Source organism: Planococcus citri, chromosome 2, assembly GCF_950023065.1.
Source record: "Planococcus citri chromosome 2, ihPlaCitr1.1, whole genome shotgun sequence".
Taxonomy (NCBI): domain Eukaryota; kingdom Metazoa; phylum Arthropoda; class Insecta; order Hemiptera; family Pseudococcidae; genus Planococcus; species Planococcus citri.
In genome coordinates this window covers 45,420,992-45,447,353 of record NC_088678.1, presented here as the reverse complement: position 1 = coordinate 45,447,353, position 26,362 = coordinate 45,420,992, and the positions used below count along the sequence as shown (strand labels likewise).

Genomic DNA, 26,362 nt, shown 5'->3' with positions numbered 1-26,362 from the left:
TTCATATTACACATCGAAATAAGCTGAAAAATAACTCGCAAGGTAGAACAGAACCATTTATCATATTTACTTCTCCTCAAATAATCCGTTAAACTTAACCAAAACGGCCTACTTTGATAATTAACTTAGTTTGAATTTTACCCCTGTTCCTCGGCTCTGGGCTCGGTTGGCGTCTAAAAAACAAAGCGTTTTCATTATTCAATGCGAAAGCGGCGCAGCGGCCACGAGCCACGAGTATGAAAAATTCTTAAATCGTGCCTAAAAGAGAACTTACAGAATAAAATAAAAAAAAAAAAAAAACAAAACAAAACCTTCGAATTGAATATCTTGAAAGCGACACGCCAGGCCGCAGATTCCCAAAGGTTAACGTAATTTATCAGCATTTCCACTCGAACAATTTTCAAATATCGTTCGACAAATAAAAGAGAGCTCAATGTTGGTTAATTTTATGTTTTTAAACTTTTCGTATTCGTTTTAATTTCGCATTGCACTTTTCTCGTCCGCGTCCGCGTCCGCCTGATAAAAAGACGTATAGTTATACGATGGAAGATGGAATAAATTACGTCTGCTTAATCCACAATAACGTTTCACAACTTGACGCTCTACGAAGCCATAAAAGAAATAAACTTTGCGCAAAATACTTGGGCTCAGCTCGGCCGAGTTCTCGCAACCGAATTTTGACTCGTTGGTCGAAATATTCGAGAAATTTCCGACGTCTTTCATTATTGAAAGATTTATTCGACGAATTTTTTCTCTCATTTTTTGCGACTCGAATCTCGATGAACGCTCTATACTAGGTGCCTACTATTAATTCATTAAATACGACCAGCTTGAAATTTTGCAAAGTTTATGCGGCAAATAGCATTCTTTAGAGTTTCTCTTTTTTCATAAAGCAAGAAGGTAAGTACAGAGGTATATACATAGGTAGTACAGTTTGCACGCATAGGTAAGTTTACTTTTATCTGATCATAATACCGTCGTCGTTTTTGCGCATCGACTTGGGAAATTGTGTTTCTATTCGAAGTTTAAACTCGGCTCAAAAGTTAACGTCTGTTGAAAAAGTATGTGCTGGTTATTTTGTCTAAAAAAGGAAAAAAAGACTGTCTCGCTGTACGTTATAAGTAAATTTGATTGCGCAGAGACTCTTTAATGCAACGCACATGTCTGTTTGGGATTTTTGGAAGGTGATGTATACCTTAAGTCTTACAAATAGTTCATCCGAAGCAGTGATTTATGAGTGAAATGCAGATATAGGTACCTACCTAGCTAGATTTGCTTCTAAAGCATACATACGTAGGTATAGAGGTGCCTAGTATTCTGATTTCGATCTTCAGTTTCTCACCTTCCGTTTTGTGAGAAAACAACCCGAGCTGCACATATGTAAATGTTTTTGCCTACTTTACAGTTTCAAAGAGTAGGCTTATAGTCACTCAATCACGTTTTGTAATTCCTACATCACCTCTTGCAGACGAATAAAATTTACATAAAACTAATTTCGAGTGGAATTTTCCAGTTTTACATATGAAATAGTTATCTACTAGATGAAATAACTGCAAGACATGAAAAATCTTCTTAGGTGAAATGTCCAGTTCAACCCATATTCTGGAGCTTATTCAGTGGATTTTTTAGTTCACAAGAAAAAAAAAACAATCACCTAAAGTAATGGATTTGGACCTGCAAAAAAGGATTCTGAAAATCCATGCCTGCAATTTTCAAACTGGAATTGAAAAAAATTGTTCGTTTGTTGCAAAAAAAAACACAAATGAAATTCGGATATTTACCCTCCATTTATAAAAACACTCTGGGTGACAACCAAACTGTATTCGCGACCACTTCTTTTAAAATTTAATTTGAAAAAATTTTCCAAATCCCTTTCTTTCCATTGTAACATAGCATACTTTATATTTTTATTTTTTCCCAAGAAATTTAATTGGGTATTTGAGAAAAATATGAATTTAGTCTCGTTCTAGTAGAAGCAGAATTTGGGAAATTGTTCCTAAAATGATAGATTCAAATTAGGTACTCAATCTAAGTGTGTAGGTTTGATTAAAATTCTATTTGGGCCACTCTGAAGAGACTTTTCTAAATACTTAAATGAATACAGAAATAAATCTACTAAATGCTCTAGTGTTGCCCAACCCCACCGCCCATTCAAATCAGAAGGTTGAAAAATGAATGTTAATTCAAACATCAGCTTTTTAATTCGATTGGGCTGCATTTTGATTCTGTTCATCAGCAAAATTAAAATTTTCAAACTTTATCAACATTTAAAAAAAAACGAAATTCATACACTAAAATTCAGCACTAGGTTAGTGTTTTATCACCAATGCCAATTTTCTAAAGAAATTCGTTGTGGAAAAAAAACCACTATTGTACAGAAATGTTCCTCAACAAGGTCATGAAAGAAATTCAAATCAGATATTGAAAAAAATTTTCAATCGATTCAAGAGATCAAAAATAGGGTAGGTATTACTTTCTACGCCCACTTAATCAAATTTTGATTTTTTTCGTGCAAAAAGTATAGATAGGTATTGAATTTGTATTTTCAAAGATTCACAAAAAATTTTGAAAAAGATTTCAAGAAAACAAGCACAAAATTTCTGACAAAAATCCTATAATTTTTCAATTTTCCCACACACAAGTCTACTTTTATCTGTTGACTTATAGCAGAAAGATTTCGGTAAAAATTCCATTTTCACTAAAACTGATCTCGAGATAAAATTTTCCCATAAAGGCCATCATCGCGTATCGATTATATCGCGAAAAGACGATTGAATTCAATTTGAGTAGAACTTTCTTGAAAAATCAACCGACGTTGTAACATTATCACGAGTATAAAAAATGAGAATATAATTCCCTCGAGCATAACGTTTCACTTCATTCAAATAAGATGAAGCATACAAAAGATAAAACATAAAGCACGTCTCGTACGCCTGTTCTTTTTCTTCTGATATAAAACGTGATCATCATTTTTGAATGAGTTGCAAAACTTTTATACACATCTAGCGACGAAATATTAATTAAAATTACAATAATTATCAAACTAGAAAACATGAATTTACAGTGTCAAAAATAAGTACAAAATGTAAAACAAAACCGCGAGCGAGTTCGCGCTCTAATCGATTGTTGATACTGATAGGTAGTTCTCTAGTTCAAGACTTCAAGAGCCAATTAAGAAGTTTAAATAGCTGTTCTTTTTTTTTTGCTATTTATATCAAACACGTAAAAGGTTACTTCCGTATCTCACAAAGGGTAAAAAAAAGAAAGGCAAAACTTCACCTATATATATTATTATAAGCATATAACTCTTTCCTGGAACCAGACAATATCTTAAGACACGCTATTCTTAGTTTTTCCTCAAAAAAAAAAAAAAAAAAAAATAGACATTGTACGCATGTGTTTCCTTATACAAAACGGCAATCATTTATAGAAGTGTACATATAGGTACCTTAGAAACTGCTTTCGCTTTAGAAACCAACTTCCGCTTCAAAAATGTTCATCTTGATAAAATTTCACTTTTTGTATTTTTGCGCTTTGTTCAAGGATACACACATCACATAGGAATGAGTGAGGTAAAAAAAAAAAAGGGAAACTAGTCTCACAAAGCTCTCAACTATAACAAAGAAGCTATTACATTCGGATAATTTATACGACATTTTCGACGCTGCACCAAAGAGTAAGTAGGTACCTACGTATACAAGTACGAAATCATTTCAAAAAACGAATAGGTACGCTTAAATTTAAACTAAATGAAATGAAGTGTACAAAAAAGCTACTCTTAGTAAAAAATTACAAAATGGCGAGAATTTGCCGCTCTAATTATTTTACACCAAAAACAAACACTAATAATTTTGCTCAGGTTGTGTTTAGTTGTTTACATTGATCCTTTTATGAAAAAAAGGCGAAACATACGTAGCGTAAAATGTTTTAAAAATATTTTTCAAAGGGCACTTTAATTAATGAAGTTTCGATTTTTTTTTGAGTTTTAGAGAAAACAAAAACCTTTGTGGAAGAATTTTGAACATTTCGCAGTCTTTTGGAGTTTTCACTGCGTTATTTCAACGAGCCTGTGAGATGAATGAAATGAAAAAATTCGCCTTTTCTCGCTTTTCGTTACCTAATTTTTTTTTTTTACATCGTGCATCAGCTTGACTCATACATCAGATTATGACGTTTTAATGGAAGAAAATCCAGTTTTCTTGTAGTTGACAATTCATCTGCTGCAGGGTTCGTTATTCATTAATGTACGTATCAGTAGAGGCGAATTTGCCTGCTATACGTACTAATAATGAAGAGAAATTCTCATCAATTTTATACCATAATACGATTTTTCTGTAGAATATGTAGGCTTAATGTTGTACTTACCTACCTAATTGTAAGTCTTAAACGGATAAACTACCTATCAAAATTTTCAATCAAATAAGTAAGTAAACGAAACTGGAAACCAAAAATATTTTTCTAAAAAAAAATTGTCGTAGGTTTTCAAATCTCAGAATTATTGTGGAAAAAACAAAGGTTTGTAACATTCTGAAACTCGAATGTTGAGCTCAATAAAAAACACGTTCGAGGAAAACATTTTTTGATAATATTAACGTTCAGGGAGAGGGGATTGTCAGTCGAAGGTTTTCAGAGAAGTTGCAGGCGTTTTATCCCACAAAGGTATTTCGATTTTTTGTGAATTTTTCAAAATTAAAATTGGGCCAAAAATGCAAAAAAAAAATGAAAATTTCCCCAAATTGACTTGGAGAGCAGAAAATAAGTAAGTAATTATCTATCCTATTTTAAAACCGCTAAATTAATTGAAAATGGATTTGAACTATTTTAAGCAGTTCTAAAGCCTTCAGCAGATTTTTGAGAGTTGAAATTTCCACAAAATTTTACCCAATGGAGTTGAAAAGCTTTTACTGAAAAAGTGGTGTGTAATTGATCAAGTGGCTCACTAACCAGCACTAATTGTGTTTATAGGCAATTCTAATTTAATTTAGACAATTTTTATGGTACTGTTTGAAAATTTGGAATTTCCAAAATATAGTTACGAAACTTCTGAACAGCTTGAAACCAAATTCAATCAACTCAGCATGTTGAATTTAAGATATGAAGTAAATTTTAGCTTCTCTTCTTCGTTGGGTAAAATTCTGTGGAAATTTTCAACTTTCAAAAATTCTTTAGAGACTCCAGAACTGCTAAACATGGTTCGAAACCATCTTCAATCGATTCAAGTGGTCGAAAATAGGGAAAATTCCAAATTTCGGCTTTCTATGTCAATTTGGAAAATTTGTGATTTTTTAGCATTTTTTTGCCCAAATTTAGTTTTGAAAAATTCACCAAAAATAAAATGCACTTTTTACACCTCAAATTTTGTCTGGTAATGTATTTTTGCGCGCTCTTTCGATGTAGCTTTGTCCGTTTTAAACATTTTTCTGTCGATTGGGGAATTTACAGTGTAGGTACTCAAGTATTGACTTGGAAATCGCAGGCTCCTAAATTTTGGAAAGTTTTACTAGAAATCGAAAATCTGAATGAAATTCTTCTCCTCCATGTCCCTTATGCGAATCAGAAAAAAAATTGTGGTGGTTTTTGACCTCATAAAAACTGTTTTTGTGCAAAATCGAAGAACCCCTTGCAAAAACGAAAAACCTGGTTGGAGTATAAAATAAGCCCCTCCCCACCACCATGTCTTCCATCATCTGCGAAATCGACGATCATACTACTGCAATGCAACATTTGCAAGTACCTACCTATACCTCTACCCACACGAGAAAAAATTTTCGTTAATTTAAAAAATGTTCCCTTTTTCACATCTAAAAGTCGAACTGATATTTCTTTTATACTTCGTTCGAGACATCCAGAGAAGAAAAGGCATTGGGATTTGCGGAAAAGCGAAAACCAATTCAGCTATTCCTTCTCCATGCGTTCTAGATGCGAAAAAAGAGCATTAATCTAACCGCATATACGCGTAAGGTGGCGGAAATGTCAATAGGTAATACGAGGTAGGCCTAGTAATACGTTACTTTTTACACTGCTTTTAAATCGTTGCCGTGTTTTTCATTTGCAGCCTGCGTACCTCTACCTATACATATAGTAAGTAAGGTAGGCAGTACAGGCACTTTGAAATCGGCGCTCTTTCATTACATCCATTAGGGGGTCTCGCTCGTAGACTTTTTTTTGTTCTTGATCTCGTTGATGACATCTGAAGTTTGTTTGCTTTATGTCGTTTTCTCAGTATGGATTTTAAAGTATGAAGTTTCACGTCACTCGACGAAAAAAAAGAAGAAAAAATTAATGCAGAGGCGAGTTTTTTTCGACTTTTTAATGCGAGTATTTACGTAGCAGGTAGGGCTTTTGAAAAGCAATAGCGAAATTCGTGAAAAATGTTTACTTCCTAGGTCTGAGCACGATTTAGCAGGCAAAAATTACTTGGAAATAAAATATTTAAAAGTGGTGGAAGATAAAATGCGGTAGATATTTCCGCATTTCATTTTATTTGATGCGTTACCTATGGAATCCAACTGAGATATCTATGTACTCCTATTTCCAAAAAGCAAGTAGGCCCTAAGGTTGGTATTAGTAGATGTAAAAAGCTATTTTTAAAATGATTAAAATACTTGAAGGTACGTAGTTTGTAAGCTACAGCAGCAGAATTACGTAATATGCATACGAGAATACATTCTGGGTAATTATAAATTCATTTCACTTTGAAATGATTTCATTCTCGGGTATATAGGTATACTTTCTCGTAGCCTATTTTTTCACCTTGTTTCAGGGAAAAATCTTGTTGAAAAATGTATCGGTACGATCGCCATTAAAGAGAATTTCCTTTTCTTCCTCATCCGTTCGTTTCTTTAATCTTAAAGCTTCCGCAGTTGAAGATGACTTCGTCAAGTCTCACCGAGCGACGACTTTTTTTCACCTATTATTATCTAGACGCCGTCTTCGTTAGATTTTTTATACGGCGCTAATTTATATCGGCGAATTGCCGACTCGTCAATTTTTCCATCATTTTCCAACTTCGCCGAAAGTTTATCGTTTATCAGTTTTGAAACGTTTTTCACAGCGGCTCGAATTTATCACGTAGTCGAGTTGATTATTGGTTAATTGGTTGAAAGGTATTTTTAAAGTTGAAAACAGATTATTTTTTGCCAATTTATCGTGTTGCTAGGCGTACTTGAGCGTAGTTTTTCAACGTAATTTTTTTTCCAACCCGAAACTTGGCAGGTGTTGAAAATTACAACACGTTTATTCCTTCGACTAATAACACGGTCCTCGAGAATATCGTTAGTTTTTTTTTCTCGCTGTAGAATGAGTTGAAGAAAAAAAATGTAAATAAGTTGACGTCAGATGATGTGTATTGATGAGAAAATAGTATGTTCAAGTGTAGCGGTCTTCAGCCTTTTCTCAAAGGTAGGCACAGTTTTGAAAGATTTTGAAAATGTGAGAACAAAATCTCAATGAGAGTAATACAATCATAAATTTGAAAATTTTCTCCTGATAAAAAGGGAGTACATATTCCAACTGGCACGCAATTTTTGAACTGGACAAAAAGGAAAACGAAAGTGGACCCAAAAATATACGACCAGTGAAAATTTCAGGTACTGAAATTCATTTTTCAATTCTTGGAGAATTTCAAAAATTCAAATTTGGCTCATATTTTCCATTTAATAATAAAAAAAAAAAATATATCAAATTAACATAAATGGCTGGAATTTGATTTCTGGAGCTTTCAGTAAATTTTTGAATTCTCCAGTTTTCGAAAAAACGCTAAGGATAAAAATGAAATTCAGCGCCTAAAAACTCGGATTTATCATCATTTCGTTCGATTTAGGCGTATAGGTACCTACTATATTTTTCAGAATCTTGTTGTGCCCGTTCAAATCCATAATTTTTTCCAGCAATTATTTTTGAAAAAAATCAAATACGTACTTCTAATTTTGTTAACATTGAAATCAGTGATATATTTCGAGTTGATATCAGTTCGGACATGAATTTTAGCTGAGTGTGTCATCCGGAAGGGATGTCAAAGAGTCCCAAAATGGCGTAGTCCAATTTTTCAAATAAAAATGACGAAACATGAAAAAATTGACGAATTTGAAATTCAGGTTGATGTTGTAGTTCGGTGTCTTAGATATGATATTTTCGTCGTTTCGTCTGTTCTTTCTTTCTTCCATTCAGTCTTCTTTTCATTCTTTGCCTAAATCAAACAATCAGAGGTGAAAACACCAGTGGTTGAGTCGGACACTGTTTCAACCAGTGGGTGTGTTCAGACCCAAGTTAGGACCTGTGTTTGAGACAGACACTATGTCAATCAGTGAATATTTTCAGACCCAAGTAAAGACCTGTGTTTGAGACAATCAGTGGGTGTGTCTGGACCCAAATTAGGACCTGCGTTTGAGACAGACACTATTTCAATCAGTGGGTGTGTTCAGACCCAAGTAAAAAAACTGTGTTTGAGACACACTGTTTCAATCAGTGGGTGTGCCCACTTGACAATAGATTCGCCGATAAAAAAAAAAAAAAACAGTGAAAAAGCCGGCTCAAAAATGACAGTAAATTTGCCGTTAAAAAAACGCCAGGGAAAAATCAGCTGGTTGTTTAAATACCTAATGCATTAAATCGCCGAATAAAAACCTGAAATCTACAAAAAATTTCTAGCCTGAGCGGGGATCAAACCCAGGACTCCCGCTTGCCGATCCAATTCCCTAACCACACAGCTATCATTGCAAGATGAATATGTTTGTTTTCAAGCGGTATACATGTACCCCACTTCGTACTTTTATTCAATTTTTAAAAAAAGAAGTTGCGAATACCCATTGCGCATGTGCACTATAATCAGTGAATAAAAAACAGCTGATTAAAACAACTACATAATTTTAATAAAGTAGCCGAGCGACTTTTCACTTGCGAGAACCAGCAGTTCCGCAAATAAAAAATTCTGCCATTTGCTGGTCAAAAACGGCTGTTTAAATGGCTATTTTTATAAAAAGTAGTTGTTTCTAACCGGCGTTTTTTCTACGGCAAATTTACTATCATTTTTGCGCGCCTATTTAATGCCAAATTTACAAAAATCACCCGGCGCGGCGTTTCGGCTTAAACGACAAATCTCTTTTCAAGTGGGTGTTCAGACCCAAGTTAGGACCTGTGTTTGAGACAGACACTATGTCAATCATTGAATATTTTATGACTCAAGTAAAGACCTGTGTTTGAGACAATCAGTGGGTGTGTCCAGACCCAAATTAGGACCTGTGTTTGAGACAGACACTATTTCAATCAGTGGATGTGTTCAGACCCAAATTAGGACCTGCGTTTGAGACAGACACTCTTTCAATCAGTGGGTGTGTTCAGACCCAAGTAAAAAACTGTGTTTGAGACACACTGTTTCAATCAGTGGGTGTGTTCAGACCCAAGTTAGGACCTGTGTTTGAAACAGACGCTATTTAAATCAGTAGGTGCTTTCAGACCCAAGTAAAGAGCTGTGTTTGAGACAGACACTGTTTCAATCAGAGGGTGTTTTCAGACCCAAGTTAGGACCTATTGACCTATTTAGGAGAGGAAAAACGCGTTTCCAAATGGTTTTATGCGGCCATGGAGCAGCGGTTACCACTCAAAAAATTCTGAAAAAATGACCAGTTAGTTGTAAAAAATCGAAAAAAATATAAATTTTTTTTGGGGATTTTTCCAGATTTTGAATTTTTTTCCATGTACTGATTTTAAATTTTCAAAGTTGATTTCGAGTTTGTTGTTGGTATCAAAAAAATTTGAGAAAATTCAGGGTCATTGCCCCCAAATGATGGTGAAAAATTTTTGTTAGCATGATAGGTAGTAATATAAGTTGAATCATGAGTCTAAGCATTATATGCTATAATTTTTCATGTATTTTGTTAGAAAGTTGGAATCGTGATCTTCTGATATTGTATGCGCATTATACACACTACTTTATATGTAGGTACCTACCATAAGCTTCAGCCACTGGCTTTTGACAGTTGGGATTTACAATGACATTTTATTCTATCGTAGCGACCCTATTTAGTCTATTCCCTAAAAGTATCTGCATACGGATACACTATAGGATAAAAAATGTTGATGCAAGAGAGCATTGATAATGGCTAAAATAATTTTATTCATTTTCATTAAGTATCATTAACTCTTTTTTTTTTTAGTGAAACATGGATTACTTAAATCTATCCCGAAGGCTAAAAAGTAATAAATAATGACAAATGTTACCGGTACAAGCTAATTTCGGGTAAACGCTTCCAATTCGACCATTCAATTTTTAATCTTATTGCATACACCCAACAATACGTTTTAAACAGATTAAAATCATTTTTTAATTAGTTTTGCATGAAGGAGAAAAGAAAAGAAAAGAAAGACGAATTCACCTTGATTTTTTCAGAATTTTTTTACCTTCCAAGCTCCATAGCTGGGTAGATTGACGTTGAGGATTATAAAGTTTTCTTTTTATAATATTTATGAACAAAAAAGAGGTAGGTAATTTTTGAAAGTAAGATTTTTTCACTGGGGTAATTTTCTCGAGTTTGAAAATATGAAGACGTTTGAATTTATTTATGTATACTTATTCGATGGTTTCTCAAGCAGTTTTTTTTTCTCAAACAATGCTTTCATTGCCAGAATTTCCATTTTTCAAGATTTTAGATTGTGTAGTTTTTTTTAATATATAAAGAAGTATTATCATTATTAATGTATTTATGTAGAATATAACAAAGAAAATTTCACATTTAAAAAAATGAATATTTCAAAAAAATTTATAGCTTAAAAAATTTAAATGAATACGTATATAGCTTAAGTAAAGATATTTTTGAAAAGTTGACTAAACGAAGAAATTTCCATCAAAATTCTCTGCTGTGTTTTTTTTAAAAACTTATTCTTAGTAAGTGAGAATTTTACTCGAAATTTAAAACGATTAAAGCAAAATAGAAAGGTAATAATTAAAGATAGGTATTCGAGTAGAATATTTTTAAACCAGAAATGCTCTCCATGACAGCGTTTCTTAATTCGTGTAATTATGCAGAGCGTGCGATATAAAAAAAGAATAAAAAATACCCCCATTGTGACGAAAGTTGCTTCTCTTATCATTTCAAACACGCAATTTCCTAACGTGGTTAACTTTTAAAAGAAGAAGAAAAAAATTGGTCTATGATTAAATTAAGAGGATACGCTCGAAGATAACGTATTGTATAAATTTCGAGCCGAATTAAAAATTTGTTGACTTAAAAAGAAAGTAGGTAGTACCTCGGGAGACTATACGCGGCGTGTAATTAAACTGATAAATCTGCAGCTTTATTGTTACGAAGCTCGTTATTTTAAAAAACGAAAAAAATTACTCGAACGAAGAATGAACTTGAATAGAAATTTTTAATTTTGTATTTCTTCGTGTTTCTTACATGTTATCTTGGAAGAAAAAAAAATAAAAACTTTATAAACAATTACTCGAATGATAATTTAATTTCGAAAAGTCGAAGATTTTTACTCGAATGTTTGAAAAATCCACTTCGTTTTCTATGACGGGTACTTTTTTTTTCTTCCAATACCTTTAGGTATACCTAGTAGTTACGTTGTCGTCGAAATTTTTGGTATCGGTTTGAGTTTTTATATCTGTTTGGAAAACCTCTATTGGTCTCGAATGGAAAGTGAAAAGCTATTCTTTTATTGCACTCTTAATATTCCCCACTGGTACAAACCCGTGTAAAATTGTTCGCTCTATGTACCAACACTCGTATACCGGTCTCGACGATATCTACTCGGTAAATGGGTTTACGTTTTGGGTTAGCTGCTACGTTGAAATTTGCTGATATTTTGAATGCGAAATTATTGCGCTAATAGAATGTATTCGAAATACCAACGAGATACATATGATAGCAGCAATACGCTCTGTTTGCAGACTGTACGTGACCTCAATGCACGACTGTTACAGAATAAATGAATTTTTATTTGATTATAATTTATTTATCGTCGACGCCGACGTCGTATAACCCATCGAGTCGCTAATGCACGCTGTTGTAACTAGTATCTTGTGCAAAATAAACAACGATTGATGAAGATTTATTAATTTTATTTTCACACTGTGTCGGAATAGAGATGACTACGAGTAAGGATATGTGCTGTGTAGAGAGAGAAACCTCCCACAAAGGGATTTTTTATTCATTCTGCCCCATACGTAATACCCACCTACGTACAAAATGTGAAACCGAAATCGTGAAAAAATTCGCCAACTTTTTCTAATCAATCAAATTTTTACCAGTGTAGGTTCAATTTGCAAGAACCAGCAACCTACTTCAGAGTTTGATACAGGCCTTCTTTTGCTGTTGATGATGAATCAGTTTTAGCTATTTTTCCAGACGTTCGTTTTTGCTAATAAAAATGGATTTTCAGTTGAATTCGATCGAAAGATTGGGGAAAAAGTTGAATTCATTCTAATGAAAAATCATTTGCAAGAAAACGATGTGAAATAAGTTGCCTACCCAATTTGCCGTAAATACGATGTTGTGTTTCAACAGAGGATGGCCTAAAGAAGATCTTTGATTTTTGACTGGAATTTTCGTGAAAAAGTTTAGAGAATATTGAAAATGTGGTTGCATCGGACGAAAAGAGTGAAAATTGGGATAATTTGACTCGCTGAATCCAAAAACGGTGTTGAAAAAAAATATCAACCGAATGGATGAGTTTTTCATAAACAGGAAAAACGACGCACGAATAAATCAGACAGACAGAATAAATAAACTTGTGAAAATCTATATTTAAGTTCGGTATGAGAAATGACTAACATGTTCAACTCGAGAAAACTTTCTTTTAGGCGATTTTTTTCTTCATTCGATGTGCAACACATTAATCCCAACTTTCTGGTTACTTTATAAGAAATACCTACCTAATAAAATTATCACCACGAAGTATATTATAATATGTATAGGTATTTTCATATGTATCTTGTTTTTGTACACAGCTGGAAAAAAGTTTTTTTTTCTATGTTGAAAAAATATTTCTCCTTTATCAAGGTTGTACCTAACAAAAATTTTTCAACTTGTGAAATGTTTTGAAAAAATATTTATAATACTTATACAATTCCGGTTTAATCTAGTTAAGAAATCCGTTTGAAAAAAATGCACAGTTTCCAGTGCACACCGTAATTTATCTTGAAAAAAAAAAAAAAAAAAAAAAAAAAAAAAAAAACTAGGTCAACTAATGTTGAACGCATAACGTGACAACAGCCAATTACAAAAACGTTAAACGTCAGCTGTTAAAAGGCTGATTAAATCTAGTTTTTATGCTTCCGCAACAAATAAGCCTGAATTTTCACCAAGAAAACCCCTTCGGAAGTACAAAAAAATTCTCTCGAAATCTTTCTCACGGCTAACTTAAAAAATATAATTCCTTTTTTCAAAATGGTATTTATCCCTGGAAAGTCTAAAGATGTACTTTGGGGAAAAATATATATAGAAAGTTTGTGACCGACGCTCTGTTCGTAATTTGCGCAGAAAAAGTAAAACGAGAAAATAAACTGTTTATTCCTTAGATAAGGCCGTTTCGTTATTTTTTTTTCACTCGCTCGAGTCGTTTTCGTGTAAAGTCGATTTTCCCTTGTTATATTATTAAAAAATTACGAATAAATTCAACATTCTCAGCATTCCACGTTTAACGAATCTCGACTACAATAAGGAAAAACATAAATTTTTTTCCTCTTTTTTTAATTGAAAAATTTTTCTTTTCGTAACGTTTTAAATTATTGAAAAATTAAATCTTTCGACGAATTTTTTCGGGAGAATTGTGAAATAGATGGGTTTGAGTGGGTTGCCTACTTGTTCGAAGAAAATAACTACCTTATTGAGAAGACGTGTTATGAATATGCTCACGTACTATACAATCTTGAAGAGAGAAGTGTTGCTTTTTAGTGAGGAAAAAACTGTCAAAAAATCACAATATGTTCAATAATTTTTAAAATTCATGGAATCAGTCAAAGGAAATAGAAATCAAGGCTCATTATTGGTAAAATTTTAATAGGTATACAACTTTTTAAATTTTGAAGATCAGCCAATTATTATTCCACAAAGTCTTTTTTGTTTGTTGCAAAAGATTATCTCAAAAAAACGAGGTTCCGAAGTCATTTCTTCGAGTAAATTTGGTATACGCGAATAGGTCGAGGATTGACAGTATACTCGTATATACGAGTACATTTTTTGACCGTTCCCTCGTGAGTCCAATTATTTCAAGCTTTTGACCACTTCTAAGCACATTGCGCACGCATTTGATCGTAACACGAAAACCAGGTAATTTATGCCGAGCAGGTAAATGTACCATAGAAAATTATTACGTATCATAATTTCACACAACCATGATTGATTAAAGACACCCGATCCCTCGCTTCCTCGTAAGTGGCATTTTCCCGGAAAACAAACGCAATAAATTTCAAACATGAAACAAACCGTCGAACAGAAATTGAAAAAAAAAACGAATACGACAGCACTTTTTTTCTTCTTCGATAAATTTTATAACGAAGCGATTCGAGTACTACGAACTTCGAACCACACATCGAACAATGTACCTATACAGACAGGTACAGTGACACTTTGGAAGCAAATAAGTGAAGCAGGATATTTTTATTTAAGTATTTTTTTGTCTCTGTGTCTACATCTTTCCACGAGCCAATTAGAGACGTACGAAAGAAATGTTATATAACAACAGAATCGCGTTGAAAAAAAATAAAAAAGTGGCAAGCATCCAACAAAAGATGTTTGAATATCTATCAAGGTTGTATTCAATTACATTAACAATCGCAGCGTTGATTCGTTCGGAATGAGAATTGATGTTTTCACCGCCGCCGAACGAACTAATGGATTTTGAATAGACTTACAACAGTTTCATGTAACTGGGAACCTAATGAAATAAGGAAAAATTTGTAACGTGACTTTTGCATTATTTTATAGAGAGACTGGAAGAGGAAAAAGGTTACTATGGTTCGTGGTAGATTGATGAATATTGGAGTTTTGCACTTCGTGAAGTTTTATATTTTCAAAAACAAGGAATTCCAATGATGAATGAAGAGGAAACCAGACATGAGAGACAAACAACGTTGACAAGTATCTGTAAAATTTTATTTACTCTACCAACATATCAGAAATACATCTACAGTAACTTCAGGTGTCTGATTTTTCTAATTGATTGAGTACAGGGTTGCATGGGTGAAAAGTTTTTTTTCGATTTGTATTTGCAAGGAAACCTCTTGAGGTGTCCGTTTCCGATTTGAATAGGATCACAATTTTCTGACCTGAGACTTCCGTAATCAAAATTTCAGTTGCTTAGAATAATTTTTTGATTTTTGGTGTGTTTAAAAAAATTTAAAATTGGCTACGCTCGGTGACTTATGCTTTTGTTCAAAAAATATTAAGTACTATAATATAAATTTTTAAAATTTTAAGTCATGAAAATTAGTCCCGAAGATTGTCTGTCTGACCTCTTAAGGTCATTGACCCATCTGTCTGGCTTCCCAAAGTTGTCTGTCTTCCTATTCGATCTTTAAAGGTTATTGGACCATTTCTTTGACTTTTCAAGGTAGTCTGTCTATCAGTCCTTTTAAGCTCATTGACCCGTTTGTCTGGCGATGTCAGATGATATGTCAAAATTTCAAAATGCCAGAAATTGGTCATTTTTATTTTTAAAAGTTCAATATCTTACCTACCTATTTAATGAGAATGACGAGAATTGATCGCATACTTACTCCACTGTCCTCAAGAAGTCATCTTATGCAAAATATTTATGTTAATAATGTCATTATTTAGTACTAGGGGGCTGTAGCCCCTGGGCCGCAACCCCCGGCTCACGCCCTCGCTTCGCTTGGACGCTCGCCTGCTCATTCCTCAACCTTCACCCGAGCACTGAAGAAGTATTCACGAATTATGATAATTTTAATCATCAATTTCCAGCTTCACAGGGCCGAATTCCGTAATCCATTTGCATAATCTTGCATATGCAAGAATTTATTTTTTGTAGGAGTGGGATGCCTGCATGCGCGCGCATATCTCGTCTGGTATAACGACATGCATCGCGATGCGTCGTCCAGTACGTTCGTGGTTGTGTGTGTGCTTGTGTGGGTATGATAGTGCGTGCATTCTCTTAACGGATTTTTGTTTTAAAATGCCTCAAACAACTATCAAAATCGCACAATCAAATCAACTTTTTTCTGATCTGTTTTCACCATTTCACAGAGCATGAAATCTTGAACATTTCCCTCACTTACAGTACCCATTTAGCATTTTTAGTTTTCGAGATGATTTAATCAGGGATGGAAGAACGAACAGGAACGAAGAACGAAAGAACAAAAGAACATCCAATTTTTGAAAGAACAAACAAACAAACGAACGAACACTTGGAAAAATCCCAGTAAAGACCATTGGGAACAAAGAACGAAAACTTTTATTTGCCTTTGAAGAACAGAAGAACAAGAACCGTTCTTCTGATTTTTTACCTTGTTCCCGTTCTTCTTCTTTTCACTATGTTTTCATTGTTTTTTTAGTTTTTTAATTTTTTTTTCGCTCATTTTGGGATATTTTGGGTCAAAACTTGAGAAAAAAAGGCCAAAATTTGACCAACATACAAAAAAATTGGTTTTTTATACTTTTTTCAATCATTTTGGGATATTTTGAGTCAAAACTTGAAAAAAAGGTGCAATAATTTGGCCCACATGCAGGAAATAACATGAAGATCAAAAGAATAAGAACACTGGGAACGGAGAACCAAAAAATTAAAAAACGAAAGAACGAAAGAACGAACGAACGAACAAAGTTTTTGAATGAGGTTTGAGAACAAACAAAAGAACAAAAATGTGAAATTCATTTCAGGAACAAAAGAACAAAGAACGAAGAACAAAATTTCTTGTTCTTCCATCCCTGGATTTAATTCAAATTGGGATTCAAAATAGCTCAAAAACTAAAAACCCTAGAAGGGTAATGTAAGCGAGGGAAATGTTCAGAATTTAATGCTCTTTAAAATGAGATATTAACCACCTCTCTAGCTTTTTTCGTTCTTGATAAATATTTGAGAATAATCAAAAAAACGGCAAAAACAGCCCAATTAAATTCAAAATTTGGCCCCTTTGATTCCAAAATGTTTGCCTCCGCGTATTTTTCCTATATTCTAAAGACGTTAAGCTGTTGATTAAAAAAAATTAGCTCTCTAGGTGCCACTGTACTGACAAGAAAAACGCGGTTAAACGCATAATATTGAGACCGCGTTTTTTAGTGCGTTTACGCCAGACCCCCTGGAGTGTGAGATGGCATAAAGGCAGTGCGGATGCAGTAAAAAAACGCGATCTACTTCAACAAAACCAGTTTCAGGTAGAACAGACCCGTATGGAAAAATACTATGGTTAACTATAGTATTTTCGCGAACTATAGTTAACTATAGTAAACATGAATTTTTTTTCAATATTTTGGGCAATTTATTGGCTTACAATGAACAATTTATCAGTGCAATGATAAATTGTGTGTTTTCAGGCATTGTAAGCCAATAAATTGTCCAAAATATTGAAAAAAAATTCATGTTTACTATAGTTAACTATAGTCGCGAAAATACTATACAGTTAACCATAGTATTTTTCCGTACGGGGAGTAACAGCGGATTTGAAAAAACGTGGGCATAAGGCGTAATAGCTGAAAAGTGAGACTAAAACGTGTATTTCTTGTCAATAGGGCATAGATCGGGCTGGGAATTTTTTCTGATTTTTTGGGTATTTATTTTTCTTGCAGCTTTATAAGTATAGAGATAAGTATATATATTAAAATCAACTTACTGTTAAAATTCAGAATGATATTTTTCTCAACTACTCAATTCTCCATAATATGAGTATTTCATCGCAGTCACACCTGAAAAAAAAATTAAAATCTACATTAGATGCTTAGGTAATGTTTATAGCAACTACTGTACATGCAAAAAAAAAAAAAGATGAATTCATAATGTAAGTTTTCATGTCTGTAGACTAATCACGATGTCCATTCGTTCTGACATGTCACTCGAAAACAATCGTTTTACTCGGGAAAGGTTTTAATAAATAAATTCATCCGTATAAGCCATTCGAAAGAAAAGTTTTTTACCCAAATAAATTTTAAATTCACAAAACTTTGCCGTTTCAAATTGTATGAATATTTAATAATGCGTCAACTTTCGCGCAGCGGAGATTCTTAAAAGTGGTAAATTTTTTCACGATTCGTGTTGAAGTTCATTTCATAGGTACCTATAAAAAGTAGGCTATCGTGCTTATGCATTATCGGAATAGCAAATAATTATCGATCCTCGAGCATTTTATCATCACAAAAGATTCATTCATATTCGACAGGACTTTCGTTAATCTGCATACGATAAAGTTCACAGTGCATACTCTGTTGTTATTTAAATTATACTCGATATTTGCGGCGTTTCGAATTTCTCGCGCCAATATTTCAATTACACGTTTAACTTTTAATAAACTTCAAAATCGTGTCAACTGTAGAAAGCTTTGATTAATTATGTTCGGGATGCGCGACGAGAAAAAAAATACCGTTGATAAATGAGAAAACATTTTTAGTAAATATTTTAACCCCAAATGTGTGAAAAGTATAATATACAGAATATAGAAATCACATTAATATCACACACCGCGCACAACGTGTGTGACTAGAAAAACATGCTACGTGTCCTCTTTTTTTTTACGTGAAAATTTTTAATGCGCAGTCTACCCTCACGTATGAGTTACGATGAGGCAAGGGAAAAAAATCAAAACTGCGAGCGTATTCGATTTTTCAGCTTAACGTGTAATTTATTCCAGGCCAAGTTGCTCGAAGTAAACAAAAAAACAAGGAAGTGATTTTCCGCGCAAAAAATTCAACCACGAGGTAAGTACATTATAACCCAAAGTTTTGATTTCACTACGTAAGCTCTGATAGGTAGCCTAGGTAAGGTTGTACCCACTTGTAGTTTATTCTCAATACCTACATAAATTCATATTCACGTAGCTGTAATTATCGAATATCGTAGGGTACAAGATATACAAGGTACAGGAACGTAGGATAATTAGTATTTTCACTTGTAATCTCAAAATCCGTAATATCGCAAAATAATGGCAGTTTTAAGCCACTGAATTGTATACCGAACCACAATTACCATTGTATAATCACTTCGCTATGCCATAAACCCTTTTCATTTCCTCAATTTCCGACCACACGCGCGACTGCAATTCCAATTAGGCGAGGAATGCATTTTGGTTTTTTGATTGGGCGCTTGATACGTGTGTAATTATGCATCAACTCGTGTTAAAATGGCCATTTGCACGAATAACAGTGCAGAATAGAACCGTGAAATGAAATCGAAAAAATTTTAGAATTTTTTTCTTTCATTAATTCTGTAGGGAAAAAACTTCAATTTTTTTCCAAGTTGCAAGTTTGAGTGGCATTGAAAGTGTGCCATACCTATTTAAATTTTATTGAACTAGAAATGTGATAACAAGTTTTTTTTTCAAACAAATTTTTTCAAAGTTTTGGTTACTTGCTGGCCTTTTGCCTTTTTTGATGCAAGTATCCATCATGTAGAATGTACATATTTGAAAAACTTCTTCCGGCTTCATTTTATTTTTACATCTCATCGCTGAAGTTGGGCATAAATCTGAACGTCTGATTGTCTATCAAAAAACCAATGACTTTCAATTTGAAAAACCGCGATTTAAAAAAAAAATCATCATCTTTAAGGATCTATATCTTCCACCTAGGGATACCCTCAAGTCCACAAATTTTCATGTGTAACGTTCAATTCAAAATAGAGGTCTCCGTGAAGTTTCGGTATCCAATTTTCCTGACTTTTTTCGTAATCCACCACAATACTTAACATAATCACTTTTTGGATAATTACGACCAGTCCTCCATCAATTAAACTTTTTCATATCAAATATAATTAACAAAACCAAAGAGTATACCGCATCGTTTACTTGCGAATAAGGCAAGATCGCGATCGCCACGAAATGCAGTGAAATATATTATGTCCACGCAATCGTAACACATGCCACACTCTGCGTTCGTATACTCACTAAAATCTCGAACACTTTGCATGTAAAAAGGTTAAAAAACATGTCATGCGTGTTATCACGAAACCGATCGAATGAAGCACTTTGTAATCAAGTTGAAAAAACAACAACTGTGACGCGTCAAATAATTTTCAGAGCTTTTTGCAAGAAAAAAAAAGTAATTTTTGAACATTCTCGTGTCCTATAACCACAACCACACGTTCTATGTAACACCGAACATTCCAAAGCGTTGAAATATTTACGGCGAATGAAGTAGGCAACTTATTGTACTCGTGACCGAGTAGGTACATTTTTTCCTATCAACAAACGTACGTTGCATTGTACAAGTAGAGGAGAGTAATCGCTATTTACATTTACCTAGTGGTCGAATTTTTCGCGAGGAGGGGAAAACAAAATGAAAATTTTAATCATGAGGTGATATCAAGTATTTGGGATGTGGATGTGGTGACGATAAATCGTTTATTCTTCATACCTTCGCTAATGACTAACAGATAACCAGGCGACGAGCTTTGAAAGGTGATAAATCAAGCGGATTTATATCTTAATCTGTTTACCGACTACGAAGGTATAATTCATTGAACTGAAGTCAGATATAAACCACTTGTCGCGATACATTTTCACATTAATCTTCGGCTGAAAATTAGGTAAAAACGCGTACACTCCGTGTAAGACCTTTTAAGACGATTGAACACGTTGCTTAATATTCGAAAAATAATAATCCGCCGGCAAAAGAAGAGATTTATTAGCTTATATGACACGTGGAACATACTACAACTGGAAAAGTGGCAAGGCGAGAGTGCTGGTCATTTGGAGCATTATTTTTTATTAACTAGGTAGTTGGGTAAATGCTTTATTGCATGTTAGAATAAAGATTAAAGGGTAGCAGCCAGCGAAAGGGTAAGTAAACTTCTTCCGCGTATAACGACGACTAGCGATGAGGTGGTAACGGGAGGTAGTTCGGTGTTATCTACGTTTCGACAATTCTTCGGCTGTTCTTTAATCTTTGCTTACCTGGCAAAGTTTACTCAACAACTCGTAGCAGCGTAGGCGTAGTTGACCGAACGACGAATTTCTTTGATATGAAAATGAGATAAAAGACGAACACCCAACTTTAGGCAAACTTCGGTTCACCTTATCTACCTGCAACTGTATAATTTAACCGTACAAGACACTGAAGAAAAAGATTTTTATACAATCTTCTCTCCCTCGGGGTGTTTTTAAATTCTCGCTAACACGTGCTCTTTCCAGTCAGACTTTTTCTCAACTTTTTAATTTTTACGAATTTTCAAAAAAGTAAAAAAAGAATTTACAATTCCAGTTTGTTGACATATGAATTGAATACAAATCTTGAAAATGAATTTCCCTACTGAGAATATTTAAATTTAAATAAGTACTTAAGTATTTTATCCGAGTTCTTTTATTTTTAATTTTAATCTATTTGCGAAAATTATGGAAAACGTGTAGTCTCAATGGTCCGTACTCCGTTTGCAAAATGAGCAGTCATACAATTTTGAATTTTTTGAATTCATTTCGGGAATTTTTAATTGTACTAAATCTGTTGTACATATGTAGATGTGAGATTAATTTCCATTCAGTAATAGACTAATTCCTATGCAAATTCCGATTTTTATAGTATGGGTAGCATGATCGAACCTCGGTCATTGGACTTTTGTGGGGCTTATTAGAACCACTGGACTTGTTAAGAGTTCTTGGTGTTTGCGGGCTCATTAGAGATGCTGGGATCTTTGGAGTCGTTGAGCTTGATGGACGCATTAGAGTTGTTAGTCTCGTTAAAGTCGTTGAGCTTCTGTGAGGCTTACTAGGATCGATGAAATCATTGGAGTCTTCGGTGTTGATGGATTCATTAGAGATGTTGGGATCATTATTATAGCCATTGGGTTTGAAAGACTCATTTGAATTATTGGGCTCTATAGAATCCTTGGACTATTTGAACTCATAAGTGCCATTGGGCTTTTGTGAGGCTCATTAGGATTGTTGGAGTCCTTGGTGTTGGTGAACTCATAGACTTGTTGGGATTATCGAAGCCGTTGAGTTAGATGTACTCTTTAGGATTTTTGGGCTTCTTAGGATCATTGGACTCTTTGAACTCATGAGGGTCATTGGAGTAATTGGACTTATGGGGCTTCTGTTGGACTCATTATAGCTACTGAGCTTGTTGCCGAAGTTCTTAGGTGCACTGCAGTTGTTTACCTCATTAGAATCATTGAATTTAACAGACTCATAAGAGCTGTCGCGTTGGGTTCGTGGAATTTATTGAGCTTGTTAGGCTCAAAGTACTAATTAGAGTGGATTGGCTCGTTAGAGTCAGTGCACCGGTTGTAGTATTTTGTTTAAATCAACTCGTGAAGTTTTTGGGCTCGTTCGATCCATGGAGTCATTGTGATTGTTGAAACTTAGGGGTTCTTGTGCTCATTGGAGGCATTCTTTTAGGGTCGGTATAGAAAAAGAGCCTTCTTCTCATTCGAACTTCAATGAGTTGTTTCCTCAATTTTGGAAAATGCTCCACAAAATCCCTCAAAAAATTAAAAAATAATCGTTGACAGCTCAAAATTTGCTCCTCTCTTATTGAACTAAATTTTAGCATAATTAAAAAGTCTGCTGCGAGTGAAATAATTTTAGTTGATTGCCAAGCTCAATTAAAACTCCGCATTCAAATAATAGGTAAGTAGTAAACATAGTTAGCAGTAGACCTATATTAAATAAGACAAAATAGAACCGTAGGACAGAAGGAAATTCTGATTAAAAATTCCATTTTACAATATACAAAAGCATGTTCCGGAGTCTGGACTATTCGAAGTAAAGAAAAGTTAACAAGGTTAAATAAATTGCCATCTCGTTGCAAAACACTAGCGTTAAATTCGTATTTTGAAATTTCCCATGTACACCGAGTTATACGTACGTAGTATATACGTAAAGATGTTTCAAATATAAGCTTTTTCACTAGAGTAAAAATGCTTAACCATGCCGATAACATATAAAAGAAGTTCTCTCTACGTATTATACGAGTATGAAGATATAAAACAGTACTAGCGGAGCTTTCCACGTATATTACTTTTTCGCAAAAATAAATTGAACGAGCACATAAAAAAAGACTTAGGTTTGTGAAAATAATGCACATATGTGCGTAGAAGAATTTTGTATATCTACTCGGTTAATATTTATAAACCCGAAATACCCAGACACCGTATAGTCGTAGATAGGTCTAAGTATACATCGTGAGCGCTTGTAAAGGTCTAAAATTATAACACTATTTTAGTATGTCTACTATGTATAGTTTTGTATACGTATTTATTAATAATTCAACATTGTCAAAAGTATGTAACAACACGAAGACAACACGGAATACTAAATACATATACACTATATTCAGTAAGTATGTACCAGTAACATACGACTCTATTTTGAACATTTTAGAGACCTATAATAAACGTGTTCGTCATGGAAGGCGAAAGGCCAATCGTCTTTAATTTTGAAGGCAGCATAAAAAATTGATCCTCATCCCCACCTGAGCATAGAAGAAAACTCAAAGTACCAATAACCGTCACGCAATCGTAATTTTCCGGTTATTCCGAGACACGCAGCGTTGCCATATTGATTAATCCTACAATCACTGACGTTGTACTATTCTCGGTATCAACGATTAAAATTATGACCCATATTTTCTACTGATACGTAACCTCCACCCTGGCCCTCTTCTGCGGGTACATGAACCCATTTCAATTGCACCGGTTGTAAAAAGTATATAGTAAATATGCGATAAAAACCATAATGATTTTCTGACACGCTTTTGTAATTATATACACTATATATACGAGTAGGTAGCCTAATACCTAGACGGACGTACGTATTGAAAAACGATATTTTTCTATTGCACGTCAAATTATTTATAGTAGGACGAGTCGTCTTTACACCTCTGTAAAAAAAAAAAAAATAGATTCGATTTTAAACGAAAATATTGAGCTAGGTATATTATTTATGAGATGTCGTTGTCTGTACGCGACTGTTAATAAACGCATTCTCCAGTTAACCGGAACAAGGCAATTTTTCAAAATTATTTCACTACTTACTTTTTCACCACTTATTGACTGTAGACTGTTGGAAAGAAATTTAACGGCAAATGGTGCCATTTTTCCCAACTCAATTGAAAGTGTAGAAAACTTTTTGCAGCCAAATAAGAAATAAGAAAAAAAGCTCTTCGAGTTATAACTATAGGTATAGACCGGAACAATGTACTCATGCGAGGCAACGACTCGTTTAATTTGTTACGTTTTTAGACAAGCTCAATTTATTTAATAATTCTTTTGGAGCTCGCGACAACGAGAAATACCTATACACGCTACACAGTTAAATTGTCTCTCGTCGAGCTTTAAATGTTGCAGTTACAAGTTATATGTACATATTGCGCAAATAAATACACCTTCTTCGAGCAACTCATTTTCTAAACAACACGCGAGATGAGACGAGACAAGTTGAATTGAGCTGAGTGAGCTGAGCAACAACGTTAACATTACTCTTGCTCATTGCTGCGGTGCTACATAGGAACGCAGGTGTTAAAGTAAAATTCCAACTCGTCGAAAACCATACCACGTGCTGCAGTTTACTCTGATGAAATATATCTGAGCAGTATAAAGGCATCCGCCGCATCATAAACCTGCTGTCGCACATGTCACATATGAATTCATCTCGGCTAAGTAGCATATTTTTCAATTTTGGTGAGATGTGGGCATGCGACTCTTATGTGTAAAGTATAACAAGGTCGTCATTTTGTGGCCTGCTGCCCTAGAATTTATTCGCACATTCTTTAAAAATGAGTTTAATTTAATTTAATTTAACTTTTTTCTTTGCGTCAAATAAAGCGAAACGTTGATTTCAGTCACGTGGAAAGCTTTGCAATCATTTCATATGCCAATCCTTTTACAATAGAATGCAAATGACTAATTTCTCGATTTTAAATTTTTGTGAGTCTAATTTTCGAAGAAAAAAACGAGCGTGTAGGTATGTATATGCCTGAAATAATTTGTGCGATACAACGCGTATACGTTTGAGCAAATGCGTACGCAACTCGACGCGCGAATGCGTGCACACCTTGTTGCGTAAATGCGTGCGCACCTCGATGCGTAAAGGCGTGCACACCTCGATGCGCAAATGCGTGCGCACCTTGGTGCGTTAATGCGTGCGCACCTTGGTGCGTTAATGCGTGCGCACCTCAACGCGTAAAAATGCATGCGCACCAAGCTGCATAAACATGCCCGCGCAATACAACACACAAATGACAAAGGCACTAACAAAACAAAAAAAAAAAACATGAAAACTTATCACAGTTTAGAAAAGTGAAATTTGTCACTGTCAAAAAATTTCAATTTTTTTACAGTCAAGTAGGAAGGTGAATAGATGACCAACTCAAAACCTATGAATTCTGAAAACAAACAAACAAACAAACATTGTCTACAACTTGGGTTCAACGCATTTTTCACATACCTAAAACGCTTCGGTTCACCCCCCCCCACCGACTTTAATGAAATGTTGGTCAAAACGTGAATTCCAAATTGAAATACCTACCTACCTATTATTTCCGCTTCAAGAATACTTCACATTAACGAGCGCCCAAAATTCGCATTAAAAATAAGTGGGTATCAACTACACATCGGCCTCTACTAAAGGTACATTCAAAAAATACAGGTCAACTTGTATAGATACATAGGTCTAGGTAATCCTCGAAAATCGAAGTTCGGAGCAAGCATACAAATCAGTTACTTAACTTAGCATATAGGTAATATTCAAAGGTATCCACACCTACATTAACAGGAATAGCCATTATAGAAGCAACTAGCAACCAAGCATGGTCCTTTTTCAGAAAAAAATACAAAGCACTTTCACGGCTTCGCATCGACGATGAAAAGTCTCATTACATTAGATTTTAGGTAACAGTAATTAAAAACACACAACGGATCGTGTTTAGCTCACACTTGAAAGGCCCTTTATGATGAAAGCTCTGTTATAATAGTCCACAAAAAATCTAGGTCAGTACGTTCAATTTTTAAAAAATGTCAAATTAGTATATGTGCCATCTAGACTGTTTTTTTTTTTAAATGTGCACTACCATGACAAGTAAGTACGTATAGGTAAGTTTAGAAATTCTCGTTATGTGTGAGAAATTTGGTAAAATTTGCTCAGAACACGCCGTAGGTAGAGTAGGTTTACAAAGTAGAAATTTCTGGATGAAGACATTCTAATTCGTGTCAGAACGTGTATGTATAACAAACATAAGCACTCAAAGTACATAATCTTTTG

General features: G+C 34.2%; 1 protein-coding gene across 1 annotated transcript in view; it reads right to left on the bottom strand.

The window, feature by feature from the left end:
• The window catches only part of LOC135836067 (uncharacterized), an 89,674-nt gene that overhangs the window by 24,619 nt on the left and 38,693 nt on the right, over positions 1 to 26,362 (bottom strand). Inside the window, exon 2 of the mRNA XM_065350655.1 lies at positions 17,792 to 17,864. The gene's annotated coding sequence lies outside the window, so the exon portion shown is untranslated. The remainder of the gene's footprint in view (positions 1 to 17,791; positions 17,865 to 26,362) is intronic.